The sequence below is a fragment of the Nelumbo nucifera genome, chromosome 3 (genome assembly GCF_055504915.1).
Source record: "Nelumbo nucifera cultivar China Antique chromosome 3, China Antique-T2T, whole genome shotgun sequence".
Taxonomy (NCBI): domain Eukaryota; kingdom Viridiplantae; phylum Streptophyta; class Magnoliopsida; order Proteales; family Nelumbonaceae; genus Nelumbo; species Nelumbo nucifera.
This window is the reverse complement of record NC_142651.1, coordinates 41,119,825-41,136,601: the sequence shown is the minus strand read 5'-3', so window position 1 is coordinate 41,136,601 and position 16,777 is coordinate 41,119,825. Positions and strand designations below refer to the sequence as shown.

Here is a 16,777-nt window from a genome sequence, read left to right as displayed (position 1 = left end):
CAATTCCCTTTGACCAAGAATCCCATGTTTTTTTTTCAGATTTATGTGGGCACCAAGGAAAGTTTGTTTTCCTGTGCATCACTTACCTCCTAGGTGGGTAAATAACTTTCCCACTTAGGGGGAAAGTTACCAACACTTGAATGTGACAAAAAATGTTCTTTTTAATAATGGATTTTTATGGCTAAAATGGTGATTGCCTTATTTACATGAGAACTAAAAGAACATGGGTAAATGCATTTACTTGGTTAAGTAACTTACCGAAAAGCGGTCGGGGCCTTAGTGAATGTGTTCAACAACTCTAATTCTTTCTAATCTTATCCAATGTTATCGACACCTTTCCCTCTCCTAATTGTAATCTAAATCCTATATCTATTTATACCCTCTGTAGCTACACTAATAATATATACATATATGAGTTTCTCCTCCATCTCGTTGTAGTTTTGTCATATATATGTGTATATATATAAGTGTGAATGAGATATTGGCTTCTGGAATTTTTCTTTACTGAAATACCCCTCCTCTTGAATTTAGTTTATCTCCATTCAAAGGGTAGAAAATGTAATTAAAAGAATACCATTAAGTACATTCAATTACCTCTCATTAAGTCTCACATTTAAGTCATTAAATAAATCACATTTTCTCTCATTGAATCCAACATTTATACTTTTATTTATCATCGTTAAATTTCACTAATAAATCCATACACAATAATTATTAATAGAATGAAATTTTATATTTTTAAAATAAACATAGAAATGAAATTATATTTTTCATCTAGGTGGTGGGTAAGTAGTTCAACGTTTGGGTCAAATGGATAATTTCATGATGTCATAAATAAATAATACAAATTTAGAAATATAAAAATTACTTTTGTTTATCATCATTAAATTCCACTAATAAATCCATACACAATAATTATTAATAGAATAAAATTTTATACTTTTAAAATAAACCTAGAAATGAAATCATATTTTTCATCTAGGTCGTGGCTAAGTACTTCAACCATTTGGGTCAATTGGATAATTTCATGATGTTGTAAATAAATAATACAAATTTAGAAATATAAGAAATACAAAAAATATAGAACAAAAAAGAAATTTTGAAAAAAAATGAACACATTTCTATTATTATATATTTGTCATAATAAAAAAATAACTATGATAAAATAGACATAATTTTATTAATAATGGACATCAAATATATGATTTAAAATTGATGGGAAATTAAACCATTTTCCTATCTAGGGGGTGGGTTAGTGGTTCAACCTTTCAGGTCAAATAGGTTAACCCATGTATAATTAAAAATATATATTTTTTAAATAGAATAGTATAAAAAATATGAAACAATTTTGGACACATTTATAATATTATATACTAATAATATAAACAAAAATAAGTATGATAAATAATAATTATTTTATCAATGATAAACGAAATGCAAAATTTCAAACCAGTTTGAAAATGAAACAATTTCCATATCTAGATGGTAGGTAGGTCAATGATCTAGCATTCTAGGTCAAATGGGTCAATCTACGATGTCATAACTAAGTAACGAATATTAAATACATACATACATATATATATAAACTCAAAGAAAAACATAAGTTTCATATAAAGCATTTTGATACAATTCTATTGTTATATGTTCATATTAAACAAAAATAAATGTGAATGTAAGAATTACTTTTATCGATGATGAAAATAGAATACCTCATTTAAAATCAACCGAAAAGCAAAATGGTTTTTTCATCCAAGTGATGGGTTAGTGGTTAAACTATCCATGTCAAATGGATGTTATTATTAAATAATAAAATACATAAAATTCTATAAAATGTAAAAATTTATCAATAATTTTGGGTACATTCTATAATATTATATATTCATCATACAGAAAAGTGTGATAAATGAGAATTATTTTCATTAATGGTAGAAATGGAATACCATTATGATAAAAAATAAGGAGCATTAATGTCTAAAACATGACTCAACTAACTATGTCAAATGGATCAATAATTTAATTGGTTAGGTCATTGTAGGCAAGTGATTTGGTAGAGATGCAAACAAATTAGATCAGATTTGAATTAGGGTAATATTCAAATCTGATCTAATCCAGAGATTCGATCGGATCTCATAAATATTGATTTGAATCCAAATCCAATCAATATGTCAGATATTCGAATATGATACAGTCCTATTTAATTTTTTTAAAAAAGTAATAAATTATTAAAAGAAAAAATATAATAGTTAAAATAAAAAAACAAAAAATATAAATATTTTTTCAACTATTTCCATCATATAAAAAGTTTACAAAAATGCAATATAAGTAACATATTTATAAATAAATAATAAATAACATATATATTATATATAAATAATATATATACTATGATATAAATAATTGATTTGACCACAATATTAAACCAATTTTCAAACAATATATTGGAATTGTATTTCCTCTTGGTAAATAAGTAATTTTTATTATCTTATAAATTAAATAATAAAAATAAAAATATAGATTTTTTTATAAATTTTATAAAAAATTGAACATACATTAATATTATATATTCTTATACTAAACAAAAATATGTTTGAAAAATAAGAATTATTGTTAGTAAAGTTAGAAATGGCTAAAATACAAAGAAAAAATGAATTAATGTCTTAATCACAATCCATTTTCCTGGTTAAATAGGTTAATGGTTCAACCAGTAAGGTCATTTGGTTGCTGACTATATATATATAAAGAAGGAAGTTTATGGATTTTCTCTCTGTTTTTGAATTTTTTATTTTCTTATTCCATGTCATTTTTGAAACGACCAATGAGATACTCTCCTTTCCCATAAAAATGACCTAATCTCTCTCTCTCTTCCATAGGTTCCTAATAACCTAAATAATCTCCTCTCCTAAAATTTATCCTAAACTACATCCCCCCACTTTCCCCTAAATTATCTCATTCCTATTTATCTCCTAAATTATCTCTAATTTAGTAGAGAGTTTCTCTCCTAAATTATCTCTAACTTCTATTTATCCTCTCCGCCACTTTTTATCTATATCTATTTAAAGAAAGTTTGAATTAAAAAAAATTAAGAATGCTTTAAATATTCTAACAAAATTATATAATAACTTTAAGATATTTATTAGAAAAACAATTCTAATAGATTTTATAACATTTATATTATTAATAATTTTATATTTTTACAAAATTCATCATGAAATTATGTACTAACAATATAAATTATGATTTTACGCATTATTCAACTTAAATGTTAATCAAATAATAAAAAATTAACATTAAAAAATAAAATATTATTTAAATATTTCAATAACTAAATATCTTAAATAAAAAAATATTAAAAATAGATAAATAATTATATAACAAAATATTTAATATTATGTAATATCACTAAAATAAATAAAATTAAAAACAAAAATGTAAATATTTTACATATTATTTAAATATTTAAATCACTAAATATTTTAAATAAAGAAGTATTTAAATAGTTAAAATAAAAAAATTATGTAATAAATTTAAAAAAATTCTTAACAGTAGAAAACTAATTATAACATAATATTGAAATTAATAATAATTTTAAACTTTTGATCTATACTTATTATATGACTATATATTAAAATTAATATTTACTATATTTTAGTTATTATTTATTGTTTTTTGTAATAAATATATTTTGCAATAATTATGTATAAATTTTCTTTTTGTTATTTAATAGAAAAATTTCAATAACTATTGGAGATTAAACTACTATTGTTGAACTTTTTAAATTTAATTTATTATATTTTTGTTATAATTAATTGATTAATATTTATTATAGATTAAACTATTATTTGAGATTATATTGTTTATTGACTAATTTAATATATTTTTTAGTATTTATTGTATTTTTGTAATTATTTTAATTATTGTATTTTTATTAGTTATTTATTGTATTTTCATTATCAATATATTTTCAATAATTGTGTGTTTTCGCTATAATTTTGAATAATTATTGGACAATAAACTATTGTTATTTATTATAGATTAGATTATTAATTTAGTTGAAATTGGGAGTGTTCATGGGTTGGTTTAGTTCGATTGTAGGCTGTTTGGCCAACCGAATTGACTTGGTCAAGTTGGGGAGTTGGTCACCCGAAACTGACTAACCATTTGTGAAAACTGCCTCACTCAGATTGTGTTGGTTTGGGTCGATTTTTGGTTTGATCAATCAGTTCAAAAGATTTAAACTTAAAAATGCAATTTAAAGTTAAAAATTACAGTGACATTATTAAAAATTAAGTTTACGATATAAAATCTTTTAGACTATGAATATGGGAATTTTCCCACTTTTTTGTATTAAAAAATTACATTTAAAATATAAAATATTAATATACATCTTTGATCAGGTTGTTCGATTTTGGTCGGTTTACAAATAGCCAATGCGAAACTGATCCAACCTATTCGGGTTAGGAAATTATTGAACCAAAGCTGACCGGAAATATTAGAAAACCAACCAACTCGGGTCAAATCGATCGACTTGGTTGGTTTCATCAATTTTATGAACAACACTAGTTGAAATTAATTATTGTTATTTTTGTATTGGTAAAAATTTATTAAAAGTAGTATATAAAATATAAATAATTATTAATTGTATACTCTTATTAGTGGTGTAAAACGAGTCGTGCTGGGTTAGCACGACACAACTTGTGTACAACCCGCGCAAAGTGCGGACCGTGCCTTTCTCCCCTGGAATATTTTGGGGGGTCGGCCCGGCATGGCCCATGGCTTCAGCCCATGCAGGCCCTTGCTGGGCCGGTTCATGGGCCAAGCCTTGGGCTAGGCCAAGCCATGGACCGGGCCAAAGTTATTTAAAAAATAAATTAAAAAAAAACTTAAAATTTTAATTTTATATGAATTTAAGAATTTTGATGTACACAATTGCTTATTGTTAGCACCTGATTTTTGCTCGGTTTGCAGCCTGAGCCTCCAATTCACATCAAACACCTGATCATACCATTTCGACCTCTCCGAAACACCCCAAAACCTAGAACCCAAATTTCACTCCGAGAGCCCTTAAATCCACCATTAAACCTACCTGATACCTATTTGATGGTCCCCGATCGACCCTCACTTACACCTCAACCATTAGATCAGACATAACCATCAGGCCCGACACATTCCGAAACACCTACCCATGAAATTTGAACTCAAAATTCCTTCGTTAATCCGTCCATCAAACAAAGATTCCATTTCGACCATTCTCGCACCCATAACCCATATCCACTTGACCCGAACGCATCTAAACTAATCAAACTTTTCCAATCACCCCAAAATACCAAAAAACTCCTACATATGAAATTCCAGCCCAAAACACCTTTATTTACCCTCAATCACATAAAGATTTCATTTTGAGCCTTTAGATTAACTGAACTGAACCCTTTCCAGATCTACCCAATCTGGGCCCAGTCGGGCCAATCTGACCCCGCCAATCAACCCAGAACGTCCTGAAACCCCGCCCCATAAAATTCCATTCAAAACTACCCCTGTTTGCCTCTTCATCCAAGAAGATTCTGTTTTGACCAATTTCATTAGCCATCACGCATCAAAACCCTTTTCAACCATCAGACCCATCTCAACCCTCCAATTTTTTGACCCGGAACCACCCACCATTGAACGGGCGGCGAACCCATCCGACCTCCACCTCTTACCTCGTTCAACCTTTATCCCTCTTCCTTCTTCTTCTTCTTCTTCCGAATCCACTGTTCACTCTCCCCTTCCTCGCGACAGAGGGCTGCAGCAACCCCCAACAGGCGATACCCTAGCAGCGGCGGCTCCGATCTCCTTCTCCGGCCTTCCCCTCCCTCTCTCCCTGATCTTCTTCTCCTTCTTCTCATCTTCTCCCATTTTCCCTATCCCTCCATTTTCGTCACCGCCGCTGCAAGTTGCAGCAGCGGTAGATCTGAAATCCGCTCAGACCTCATCTACCTCTCAATCTCCCTCTCTCTTTTTTTCTCTTCCGTCTTTTTCTCACTTCCATCAGACCATATCGCCCTGATCGGCAAACCAGCACTGTTCATCGTCTTCCCCTATTCGAACCCAGACAGAGCGGCGGCGACGGCACCCTTTCAGCCCCTCTCTTCTTCTCTCTATTCTCTTCTGTCTCTTCTTCCTCCTGCACCTTCTCCTTCTCAGATCGACCTCAGAAATACACTATTCATCTTCTTCAAATCAGAGCGGCGGCATCAGTTTTGACTTCTCCCCCAGCTCCAGTTCGGAAATTTCAGGGATCCCGTTCATCCCCTCTTTCATTCGAACGAAGCAGGTTGCGGCGACAAGTTAGATATCCAGTTCCGATTGTGAGTGCAGCTTCCCAGCAGCGAAGGTCATTCGGTTGTCTCTCATTTTTGGTGGTTCCCTGCCTTTTCTTGGAACCCTGTTCTTTTCCGCCATTCACAGAGATCGAACTCCACATTTGGCTTCCCCTGACGACGAAACAATCCCCTGTTCATTCATCATCCATCGTCTAAACAGACTGAAATTGCTTCATCTGTTGCTGATCTATTTGCTGCTTCATCGGTCCTCAGGCCACATTCTCCACAGGTAATTCCTCTCATTCTGTATGTTACAATCGGGTGGTTTCTTTTTGATGGAGAACCAGCTCACCAACCGACGACCGCTCACGCCTCTTACATCCAGAAACCTTACGTGATCCAACAACCATAGGATAATGGTGACAGCTCCATGCATTGAATAAGCATTGAAGGATGATGGCTATCGGACGGTGGATATCAATGGCAGCCTGAGGAAGATTTCGAAGATGTGTAAAAGTCCAGTTCCCAATCGTTTTAGTTGTTTCAGTTGTCTTACAAGTTTAATTCTCCTGATTATTCTACAAGTGTACCGATGTATTATAAATACTCCTGTTTTGACTTCTGAGTTAATAGAAGACACACAAAAATTTTCTTTCGCCATTTTTCTCTTTCTACGAAGGCATACGCGTCTTTACGTAAGGCTTCACGAACGAAGCCGCTCGCTCGATCGAGTGCGTCACGCTGCATCACTTTTGCTCGGCCGTTTACTCGACATCTGGAGCTGGGAGTAGAGGGAATGGGTTGTCTCAGCTCAGGTACCTCTCGGTACCAGTCCAGATTTAGGATTAGCTTTTGTTTTCTATTTTGAGGATTTAAATTTGTTCACTGTGAATCTCATAATCAATCATGTAATTTTTCTTGCTTGACTGTTTTCTTTTATTATTGTTATTTATTTTTTTACTTCTGATATCAATTCCACTAGCTAAATATTGTGATAGAATAGCTACAGTTCGATTCTGTTAATCATCCTAAGTTATTTGTTCTAGAGATAAATCTGGTTTATACCATTTCATGTTCATGCTATATTTAGCTAAGTCTGTAGATGTTTCGTATATTTGTTCTTCATACTATATTAGTTGAGTTATATGTATACATCTCTTCCCCGAATTGTTTTTCTTTTTTTATCTTGCTCTCTTTAGTTTATTTATCTACACCGGTAAGCAAGTGCCTTGGGTTTTGGAATCATTATAAAAAATATTATTTTTGAAAATTATTCATGGAGGTCCCATCACTTTTATTTGAAAAATTGATGGGTGACAAATCCATTTCCCCCATGATCACACTTATATATACAATAATTAAATAAAATAGTATAATAAAATTAAAAACATTATTTATTTTATTAATATATTATTATATAATTATAATTTATATAATATATATTATATATATAAATATATATGAAATACATATATGGGCTGGGCCGCAGGTCGCACCGTGCCTACCCGCGGGCCATGGGTAGCATGACACGACAGTGCGGACTGTGCCGGCCTGACCCGCTGACCTGAAACCCCAAACCCGATACAGCCCATCGGTCCATACAATCATGCTGGGCCGTGTCACGCCTGGATCCCCGTTTACACCTCTAACTCTTAGCTTTATGATTAATCCCATTGGATCCCCGTTTATGTTTAAAACGACTCTTGACGATCAGACTTGCACATGCAGTAGTGGTAAGATCGAGATTGCAATGAACATGGAGACGAAAAGCAACAACACCAAGGTCTGTGTTACAGGTGCTGCAGGTTATTTGGGCTCTTGGCTTACCAGAAAGCTCTTACAGAAAGGCTATATCGTTCATGCAACATTGAGGAACCCAGGTTTTCTCTCTTTCTCTCTCTCTCTCTGAGGCAGGTTATTGATTTTGGTGAACCCCATTACCCCAAATAACCCGGTTAAGGTGGGACTTCTCAAAAGCCTTCCTGATGCAGATAACAGATTACTATTGTTTAAGGCAGATATTTACAATCCAGATGAGTTCGAGCCGGCCATTGAAGGTTGCGAGTTTGTGTTCCATCTTGCCACCCCCTTGCAACACAACAGCCATAGTTGGCAGGTCTCTCTCTCTCTCAGCACTCTTTTTTGTGGTCCAATTTTGGGGTCGGTTCCTTTGACTGATACTGGTACCTTGGTTAATTCAACAGTTCAAGGATACAAGTGAAGCTGCGGTAGCAGGGGTGAGGAGAATTGTGCAGTTTTGCATAAGATCGGGAACAGTGAAGCGACTGATCTATACTGCCTCTGTGGTTGCCGCATCACCGCTGAAAGACGATGGCATCAGTTTCAAAGATTTGATGGACGACTCCTGCTGGACTAACTTACCTTTGAGTCCTTCATTTCCTTATGGCAGCGATCCTTTGAAGGTGGCTGCAGGCTTTTAATTTCATTATTAACTTGACCCTTGACTAACTAGTATGATTCCTGTTTCATCCTTGTTCTTGTTAGAACAAATCCTATTTTGAAGAGTAGATGTTACGTTCTAGATTGCTATCTGCAGATCTCTCTCTTCTAGTAACTATTTTTAGTTAGCTCAGAGGGTGACATACTTGATCTGTAGTTCAACCCATTAATTAACTGTTGAAACTGCCCAAGATGGGGGAAGTCCATGGCCATGCATGGAGCTAAGTAGGCCAACCCAGAACAATATAATGATCTTAATAACGTGTTTTACAAAAAAAGTCTCCATATATAGTTGTGAAATTGATGTCTATGGATGTAAAGAGCTATATATAGCATTACTAATTTGGATCTTGATAATTAAGAGTGATGAACTGACAATATGTTTTTGTATACGTAGGAGTATACAAATTCAAAGACACTTGCCGAAAAGGAGTTACAAGTTACAACAATGGAGGGATGGAGGTGGTGAGCCTCGCTTGTGGCCTTGTAGGGGGAGAAACTGTTCTCTCCTATTTACCTGAAAGCATGGCACTGCTCATATCACAAGCTCTAAACCACCCATTTGCATATCAAATGCTTAGATTTTTGGAGGCTTTGCTAGGTAAAGTTCCAGTTATACATATTGAAGATGTCTGTGAGGCCCATGTCTTCTGCATGGAGAAACCCTCAGTAACTGCAGGCAGATTTTTATGTGCAAGCGCATACCTATCAACAAAGGAGATAGCGCATTACATTCGACAATATTACCCAGAGCTCCACATTGGACATGAGTAAGTAATTAAACTCCATCTGCTGAAAACTGCAACTTTTCCATGCTTAATGATTATTTCTCCTGTTAATTCTTCATTAATCGGTTGCATTTGCGATATACCAGAGTGACGCAATATTACCCAGAGCTCCACATTAGGACTATGAAATTCTTTCAACTAGCCTCCTGAGTGAGTGTTCACAATAACCGAGAGTGAACCCTGCCTGAGATTGGTCAAAATGGAGCGCAGGCCGGGTGTGGGTGGAGGAGGTGAGGACTGAGGAGAAGAAATCAGACACTACAAATAGAATAAAAATACTTAAGACAATTGATAATTATTTAAGCAAAGTTCCAATGTAGGTTGGGCATTGGGCGGGCAGCAGAGAGCACATGGCCTGTCTACAGAGCCCCTTTCCAATCGCGGATTGTTTGGAATAATTAATGTAGATTGGCCAAATTAAATTATCCATCTCACTGTCAAATATAGAGTAATAAGTCTTGATGACCATTGATATTGAGATGTGAACTTTGATTGGCCCGAGTAATAAATCTTTTTCCATTCATGGAGCAGGACCAATTCAACCCAACTCATCCACTTTAATTTTTAAATGATATACATGCACATGTAGGTATTTTGACTATTCATGCATATAAATGGAAACGAGGCACCAACACTCCCAAAATATTTCTTAAAAATGAACTACTGGGCCTCGTGCCATGTACAGGTGTTGTTAAAAGAAATTGTGGCAGGAACTTTATGAATATATCAATTGGGTCAAGTCTTCGCAAGTTCAATCTAAACCATCTTTGGGTTATATGCTATTGGATAAATTTGTGTTAATTTTTATTATAACTTTTAAATGCACTGGATAAATTTGTGTTAATTTTTATTATTACTTTTAAATGTAATTGAGCAAAGCTGAACCCAATCCATCTTAGCATTATTCTTCGGTTATGTCTAATAAATTAAAAAAACAATCTAAAATGTATTAGGGAGAGGGAATTACTTCTTTATTAAGTTAAATTTAAAAATATTTGTTTATTTTAATTAAATTATGTTTTTATTAATTTGTATCAACTTTAACTAATAAAATAATATTTTTTTCTAAGTCTGTTAACATTTTTTATTGTTTTTATTATGTTATTTTTCAATAATAATTTAAATATTAAAATTTATAAATTTTGTAAATTAATTTTACTAATTTTAGGGTAAGTTAATAAAACTAAGTTATTTAATATGTTTTAATTAATAAGTTAATTATGTAAATTGTGTTACTGATTTTAATTTTCCCTTTTATTTTTTAGTTACTTTTTGATTTCTAACATTTTCTCAACAAATATTACTTTGAATAAGTTATTTTTAGTGAAATTTTCTCGTATTTTATCAATTAATTAAAAATTTAAATTTCTACTTTTTTGCTATTTTTATTTTTAGAAAAATTTTCCTCATTTTGTCAATTAAAAAAATTATTATTTTAGTGAAAATTTCCCTCATTTGCCCCTTTTGTTTTATATAATTCAGTATGAACTGGTAATTGAAGTTAGTGGATGGATGGTTTTCAAGTATTCAAATTACTTGACTCTAGTCTTTTTGTTTTGAAAATTGCATAATTGGGTCAAACTGGTCAAATTTAATTGGTCCAATTTGGTATGAATTCGTAATTGAAGAGGTTGGATGGTTTTCTGGTATTCAAATAACCTGACCCATGAACATTATCTTTTTGATGCATACTGATATTTAGGCCCTTGGTTCATTTATTTTACTTTCTTCTTCTCTTGGAAAATTGACAAATCTAGGGAAACGACTTGATCCATTTGATCTACCTCTTCAATGCTTCAAAAAATAAAGTTCATTACAATAGAGCTATAAGACAAAGGAAGCAATTCATATTCATAAAAAAAAATAGAAAATTAGTAGTGGAGATTTTACATAATATATAGAAAAAATTTTAGAGAACTTTTAACAAAAAAATTCTACAAACAATGTTTTCAACCCACCATTGACCTGGCTGGTCGAACCGTTCCAACCGTCACCTGACCAAGATTCCAGGTCCAGTTCAGTCAAGACTTGTCAAATGGTCAAAAACCATTGACTTGGTGAAGAACCGTTCGACCCAATCATCGGGTCGTGGGTTGTACACTCAATGTATACAAACTTTTAGAGGCCATAACTTTGCACTCTGATGTCAGATTGGGGTGTTTTTTTTTTTGGATAACTTTTCGAGATCTGTGTCCCAAGGTGTCATAGGTGCCTTGCCCTGCTATTTTTGTAAAAAAAACCCTTTTTAACCTCAAATTACAATTTTTAATATTTTTATAAATAAAAAAATTAAAATTTGCGTTACAAAACATTAATTAAATATAAAAATACATATAGCATATCTAAAACATATTTATATATTATTTGTTTAAAAAATATATATTTATACACATATATAAATATGTACATAAATATATACTTAATACATATATATGATGATGTGGCATGATTTGAACCGTTCAACCCGATCGATCGAACTAGTGACCTGCGACCCCGGGGAAAAAATGGTTTGGCCTCCGGGTTTGTTTTTAAAACATTGTCTAAAAATATAACAAAAAAATATTTTATTGAAAATTTAATTAATAGTCAAATTAATATTTTAACAAAAATATGTTATTAATAGTGTTTCTAATATTTATTTTTAAGATATGTTTCTAAAAATTTATATGACAGATTTGGAAAACCAAATAGGATCAATCAAGATTTTTTTGAATCAATAACTAAATAAATTGGCCATGGGGGTGTAAATTGTCGAAACCTCCCATGAGGATTCTGGCCATTGTTGAAACCTCCCCTAAAGTTTGGTAATTGCAATCACCTCCCTTGAGCTTTCTAACATAATTGCAACTAGACCCCCTCTATTAGAATCCTCTAACAAGAGGCACAAAAATATCCAAAATACCCGTGCAATTACTATTGAGGTTGGTTTTATGAAAAAAAAAACAATATAAACTTTATGAACAACAAAAAAAGAGAGTTTAAAGATGTGGCTTAACCTTTGAGAAATTGATATGAAGGGAGAATTTGGAAACTAAAACAATTTAAATTGGAAAAGAGGTTGGAAGGGTTTGGAGTAGCAATTGATATGAAGAGAAAATTTGGAAACTAGAACAATTTAAATTGGAAAAGAGGTTGGAAGGGTTTGGGGTAGTAATTTATATGAAAAGAAAATTTGGAAAATAAACGTTTTGGCCAAAAGTAACTGCATGAGTATTTTGGACATTTTCATGCCTCTTGTTAGATGATTCTAACATGGGGGTCAACTTGCAACCATTGTGTTAGAAAGTTTAAGGGAGGCGATTGCAATTACCAATCTTTAGGAGAGGTTTCAGAAATGGCCAGAAACTGAAGGGAGGTTTTAGCAATTTACCCTAAGTTGGGATAATCACTTTTTGGGCTATGAAATGATCCAATCCGTTAGAGTCATCTTCTTGACCCCTTTTTCTGTTATATATAGTGTTCAACAAATCTCAACATTAGTACAAATAGTGATGTGTGAGTTTTAAAATGTCCAACGGAGAGAGATAATTTTTTCATTAAAATATTAAAATATTATTTATAGTTGAAAAATATTAATTTTTTCATTTAATTTTTTCTCTTGTTTTATATATTTTTACTTATATTATTTCAATATTTAAGCTTTAATTAAACATTAATATCTTAATACATTGATGAAAAATTAAATGCATGTATATGGAAGATGGAGAAATAGTTTAGGAGAAATTTTAGGAGGGAGATGGTTTAAGTGATTGAGATTGAGAGAGAGAGAGAGAGAGAGAGAGAGAGAAAATTGGAATGGGGGACTCTAGTGAATGGGAGAGGGGTGCCATGTGGTTACATGGGAGGGTTGGGAAGGGGGAATGGAGGAAAGAGAGAGTTAAGGAGGAAGCACTAAAGGGAAAAGGGAAAATAGAGAAGAAGGGTGATATGAACAACCTTATTTTATATATATAATATAGATTTATAGACTTTTTGATCAAGCAACATATCCATGTACCTAATGAATTCTCTGTTAGGGCTTAGCTTGGACTGTCCAGTTTTCTATTCACTTCAGCTCCATAGCTTGGCCCTAAATCAGTCCTAGCCCACCCAAGTTGCATTACACTATTGCTTGCCATTTAAAGAGCACTCGGGGTTTTCTCTTCGTGCACTTTTCCTACCCACTCTCTACCCGTCGTGAATAGGAGCCACACATCTCTATTATGAATTGAATAATGTGTGGCTGTAATTCATGGCGAATAAAGAGTGGATAGGAAAAGTGTCTAAAAAATCTGGGCTCGAGAGAGGTTCATAGCTGGTTTGGATGGTGCCAACGACCCTTATACGATGCTTTTAGGTTCTCGTGTACCAGTTATGTGAAAGATAGTAGAGATTCTTCTTTACTTCTTGTTGCCTTGTGCTTTTATATGTTTTGTTTGGTTTGGTTTGGTTTAATAATGTTTTTGTTCATGGCCGAGTTTGCTAGCATCAGATTCGTGGACGAGGAGCTGGAAGCTGTAGGGGTAAAATGGGGTTCCACAAAACTGAACGATCTAGGTTTTGAGTATAAGTGCGATATCAAGATGATAATAGATCACAGCATTCAATGTGCAAAGAAGATGGGCGCTCTAAGTTGATTAGATCGTTCTTCATCATCAGTTCCTTTCAATAATACTTTCCGAATCTTTCACTTCATTGGGAAACTATAATCTTATATATGCTTAATTCAGACGCAATATATATACATATATATTAATTATGAGTGGGACGACTATATTAATTATTAATATTAGATGGTTTATTATTTTGGAGCCAAATTTTGTATCTGTGTTCATGCATATTGTTGGTTGAGTTCTCCATCAATTTTTTTTTCCCTTATAACACACCGTAGTCATACGGATTTGTGGAATTTATCAACCGTGGAAATGGGAATGTAAGTTGATGTAGGCGCACTTGGCCCGGACCAATAACATGCTTGCGCGTGTTTGGTGGTGGCGCCCAAAGCGGATTCAATAGGGGCGTGCGCGGAATAGGGATTGGCATACAATCCAGGACTAATGGTGCGGTTGCACGTGATGACCTTAGATGATCGAGCTCTATAGAGCCGGACAGCATCCTCATCATTCGAGCCCACCTACCTTCAGGCGGCCTCAAGTATAAATAAGGGGCAATCCCCTTAAGGTAAATATCTAGAACTTGGACTTAAGAACTCACAACTTCCTTTGTGGCCCCGTCTAAGTGTTTCCACCTTAGGCCTGATCCACCTTGCATTGCACCCGTACTAACGTGACAATTGAAGTCTCCGCCTTGGTTACCAACCCGAGGCCTTTGACGTTCTCCCTCCTTTACTCCTCGCAGGACCGGCCTACTAGCCCTCGGCCACCCCAGGCCTCGGACTACTTAGCCACTCCTCGGCTTGGAAGCAAAATGACACTGTTGCCCTCAGCCTATTTTGATCGGCAACAATTGGCGCCGCCTGTGGGAATGTTGCTAAGACTTCCCTCAATTAAAGTAATGCTCTAAGAAACTTAAAGACTTAACTCCTAAGCTTCAACTGACATGGTGAGAAACACCAGGAACACTCATAACCTGGTAACGATAGACCAGTTTCAAGTGGTCCTCGATCGGCTCGACAACCTTGCACAGAGGTTGGACGAGGTGGGGCACCCGGTAGGAGGCCACCCTCAAGGCAGCCGCCCCACTGGAAGCTTGGGGCTCTTTGGCGAGTGTGCATCTCCGGACCCGTTCACCATCGGCCCAATCGGATCCAACAGGGTCGACCCCTCAGAGTCCAACAGCAGTCGGCGTGCCAGCCAGTCGACAAGGACCTCCTGACCCCCTAGCTGAATAGGGGAAAATCCATACAATCTCGTGACTACCGCCGAGTCCAAGAACCACCACCACCGCCGACGAGAAAATTCCTTGGACGAAGGCGGGCGATTGGGCCACCATAGCCCCCCTTCGAGCGCCAAGGGTGATGCTGTGCCTCTCCCTCTCGCATCTCGGACCTTCGAGACCTCTTGAATGATAGGCAGACTAGAAGAAATGGACACACACCCACATTAAAGTACTTGGGGAACCAGGCTGACCACTACTGAATTCGAGAGAACCAGGACGGGACCCAGGCTCCCGTTGACCAAAGAATTGTCGACTTGCAAGCACAACTCGATGCTGTCAAGGACGAGCTCCGCCAAGTTAGAGAAAGCCGAGTTGAAGCCTTGGCCAACCAAAACCATATGTCCGGGAGGATGGTCGCCTTCACCCCGTACATCATCTCTGAGCCCCTTCCGCCGCACTTCAAAGCACCCACACTCGAAAGTTTCAAGGCGCTCATGCTCCTCTATGGGTACTTTGATGCCCTAATGTATCAGATTTTCCAAGCAACTTTCAAAGGGTCTGCCTGGCGATGGTTCTCCGGGCTCCACCCTTGCTCCATCGGTTCATGGGAATAGTTCGCCAACCTCTTCCTCGCCCACTTCATCAGTAGCAAGCAATGCCAGATGAGTGCCATATCACTAATGGCCATCTGATAAAAGCATGGCGAGAGCCTGTGATCCTACATCAACCGCTTCAAGGAGGAGCTAGAAGTCTGGGACCACGACTCATGGTCTCTATGCATGCCGCCATCAATGACCTCCTGCCAAGCTCAGCCCTCAAGTGCTCGGTAGCCAAGACACTGTTGAAGTCTAAGGAAAAATATTTTAAGAAGGCTTAGAAGTACATCGCCGCCAAGGAGGCCTCGGTCGGCGAATGCTAGGAAGGCTGACTTCCATCATAGAGGCCTGAAGAAGAAGAGAAGAAATGGAGACAACTGCAACGACAACAACAACAACAACAAGGACAACAAGAAGCCACTGGCCTCATCCCTGGCTTACAGCAAGTATATACCACTCAACTCCACTCAGATGCAAATCCTTATGCAGGTAGAGGAGGAGTATGTGAAGTGCCCCGAAAAGATGAAGAGGAATCCCAAGAGGGGAAACCCAAAGAAGTACTATAAGTACCACTGTGACACCGACCACGACACCGAGGACTGCTATGAGTTGAAAAATGAAATCGAGTCCCTCATCTACCACGGTCATCTGGAGCAATACGTGGGGGGTGAGGCCGTCACCTCGTCCTCACAGCAGCAACAACAATAGTTGGCCGACGTCATAGACATCATCATCGGGGGCATGGCCTTGGGTGGAGCCTCAACCTCGGCCCGTAAGGCCTATGCTAGGCAATTGAACATCTAGGGATCAGATCCCA

The 16,777-nt window shown here is 35.4% G+C and overlaps 1 pseudogene across 1 annotated transcript; it reads left to right on the top strand.

Moving 5' to 3' along the window:
• Window positions 1–4,948: 4,948 nt before the first annotated feature.
• LOC104603968 (NADPH HC-toxin reductase 1-like) lies at window positions 4,949–14,337 on the top strand (annotated as a pseudogene). The gene is made up of 6 exons (XR_016083598.1): window positions 4,949–7,114; window positions 8,096–8,179; window positions 8,291–8,415; window positions 8,504–8,722; window positions 9,157–9,529; window positions 14,013–14,337. The product of XR_016083598.1 is annotated as an NADPH HC-toxin reductase 1-like (transcript).
• The last annotated feature ends 2,440 nt before the right edge of the window (window positions 14,338–16,777 follow it).